The sequence below is a fragment of the Neodiprion lecontei genome, chromosome 6 (genome assembly GCF_021901455.1).
Source record: "Neodiprion lecontei isolate iyNeoLeco1 chromosome 6, iyNeoLeco1.1, whole genome shotgun sequence".
Classification (NCBI taxonomy): domain Eukaryota; kingdom Metazoa; phylum Arthropoda; class Insecta; order Hymenoptera; family Diprionidae; genus Neodiprion; species Neodiprion lecontei.
The window spans coordinates 13,625,498-13,628,822 of NC_060265.1; positions in this window are offsets into that span (position 1 = coordinate 13,625,498).

Consider the following 3,325-nt stretch of genomic DNA (forward strand, 5'->3'; position numbering starts at 1 on the left):
TGATTCAAGAAAAATGATTCACCTTATTCAATCATTTTTTAAATCATTGAAGTATTCAATTTATTTGCCTCTACTTATATTCAATTATATTAACGTATAATTTGTGTATATATAATTAATTGAATACAAAAAATTAAAGATAAACTTATTATTTATATTTTATTCATATATATTATAATCTTTAATTAACTTTCAAGAAAAAGAGAATTCAAGAAAACAAAAGTTTTTACATGAAATAAATTTTTTAGAACTGAATTTACTTATTAAAAAAATCCTATATATTTTTTAATTATTTGCTCACATATTAATTAAAATGAAAATATTATTCATTAAATAAATGCCATGATGACCGTTATTATTGTAATTTGAAACATTTATACAATGGATTAGAACTTATTGAAAAGTCTGAAGAAAACATACAGATAGATAAATGATTAGTTATTCAATTTCATACTTTTAATTTCTGAAAATTATTCATTTTCTGATTTGAGAAGAATGATTCATCTAAATTATCATTACTTATATCATAAAATTATTTAATTTATTAGCCTACATTCATAATCAATCATATTATTGTGTAATTTGTATATATATATATGAATAATTAAATAAGAAAAATGATAAATGACGTTTTTATTTATATTTTATTTATATATATTATAATTTTCAATGAACTTTCGAAAAAAGAATAATTAAAAAAAAAAAATTTTTTACTTGAATTAAATTTTTCAAAAATGACCATAATTATTAGAAAAATTCTATTCACTTTTTAATTATTAGCTCACATATTAATTAGAATAAAAACATTATTCAATCAAAAAATGCAATTTAATGTACTTTATGGATTGTAATTTAGAACATTCATACAATGGATTATATCTTATTGAAAAGTTTAAAGAGAACATACCGATAGATATGTGATTGGTTATACAATTTTATATTTTCAATTTCCAAAATTTAATTATTCTTCAATTCAAGAAAAATTATCCATTTAAATTATCAATCTCGAAATGACTAAATTATTTAATTACTTTGTCTACATTAATACTCAATAATAATCATGTATAATTTGTATATATATATAATGGATTGAATTAGAAAATGATGAATAAATTTATTATTTATATCCCATTGATATATATTAGAATATTTGAGTAACTTTTGAGTAGGGAAAAATTTGAAATAAAAAATTTTTACAATAATCAAATTTTTCAAAAATACATATAATTATTGAAAAAATCCCATATATTTTTCAATTATTTGCTCACATAATAATCGGAATAAAAATATCATTTATCAAAAAAGTGCCATTTAATAACCTTTATGGATTGCAATTTGGAACATTCATACAATGGATTAGAACTTATTGAAAAGTCTCAAGGAAACATACAGATGGATAAATGATAAGTTATTCAATTTCGTATTCTTGAGTTTTGAAAATCAATTATTTTTCAATCGAAGAAAAATAATTCATTCGAATTATTATTCTTTATATCATCAAAGAATTCAATTCATTTGCCTCCATCCGTATTCAATTATAATAATGAATAATTTGTATATATATAATTGATTAAATGATGAAGATGATAAATAAATTTATTATTCATATTTCATTTATATACATTATAATTTCTGATTAACTTTTGGAAAAAGAAGAATGAAAAAAAAAATTTTAACCTGAATTAAATTTTTAAAAAATAAATAAAATTATCAAAAAAATTCCATCAACTTTTTAATTATTAGCTCACATATTATTTATGATAAAAATATTATTAAATCAAAAAATGCTGTTTAATGTACTTTATCGATTGTAATTTGGAACATTTATGCAATGTATTATATCTCATTAGGAAGTTTAATGAAAACGTACAGATAGGTATATGATTAGTTATTCAATTTCATATTTTCAATTTCGAAAACTTAATTATTCCTTTTTTTAAAAAACATTATTCATTCAAATTATTATTCTCTACATGATCAAATTATTACAAGTATAATTTGTATATATATATAATTGATTGAATGAAGATAATGATAAAAAAATTAATTTTTTATATTTCATTTATATATATTATAATTTTTAATAAACTTTTGAAAAGAAGAGAATCAGAAAAAAAAATCATTTTCAGTCGAATTAAATTTATCAAAAATAAATATAGGTATTGAAAAAATCCTATATAGTTTTTGATTATTTGCTCACATATTATTTGAGGAAAAAAAATTATTCATTGAAAATATGCCATTCAATGACCTTTATGGATTGTAATTTGGAACATCTATACAATGAATTAGAATTTACTGAAAAGTTTGAAGAAAACATTCAGATAGATAAATGATCAGTTATTTAATTTCATATTTTTAATTTTTAGAAATTAATTAATCCCTTATTTAAGAAAAATTATTCATTCAAATTATTATTCGTTACATGATCAAATTATTTAATTTATTTGCCAACAGTTATACTCATTATAATAATGTATAATTTGTATATATATATAATTGATTGAATAAAAAAAATGACAAATGAATTTAATATTTATATTTCATTCATATATATTATAAGTTTGAACTAACTTTTGAAACGAGAAGAATTTAAAAAAAAAAAAATTTTAGTTGAATTCAATTTTTCGAAAATGAATATAATGATTGAAAAAATCCTATATGGTTTTCAATCATTCGCTTACATGATAATTAAAATAAGAATATTATTCATTGAGAAAATGCCGTTCAATGACCTTTATGGATTGTAATTTGGAACATCCATACAATGGATTGGAACTTATTGAAAAGTTCAAAGAAAACATACAGATAGATAAATGATTAGTTATTTAATTTCGTATTTTTCATTTTTGAAAAGTGATTATTCTTCAATTTGAGGAAAATAATTCATTCGAATTAATTATTATTCATATCAATGAATTATTGTATTTGATTGCCTTCATTTATTCTAAATTATATTGTATAATTTTCATATATGTATCATTATTTGAATTAAAAAATGATGAATCAATTTATTATCCGTATTTCATTTATATATATTATAATTTTCAATTTCCTCCAAAAAAAAGAAGGATTTGAAAAAAAAAATAATTTTCACAATGATTGAATTTTTTGGGATCAAATGTCAGTATTAAAAACTCTTCATATATTTCTCAATTATTCGCTCACATATTGAAAAAAATAGAATTACTATTCATTCGGAAAATGCCATTCAATGTCCTTTATGGATTGTAATTTGAGACATTCCTATAATGGATTAGAACTTATCGAAAAGTCTAAAGAAAACATACAGATGGATAAATGATAAGTTGTTTAATTTCATATC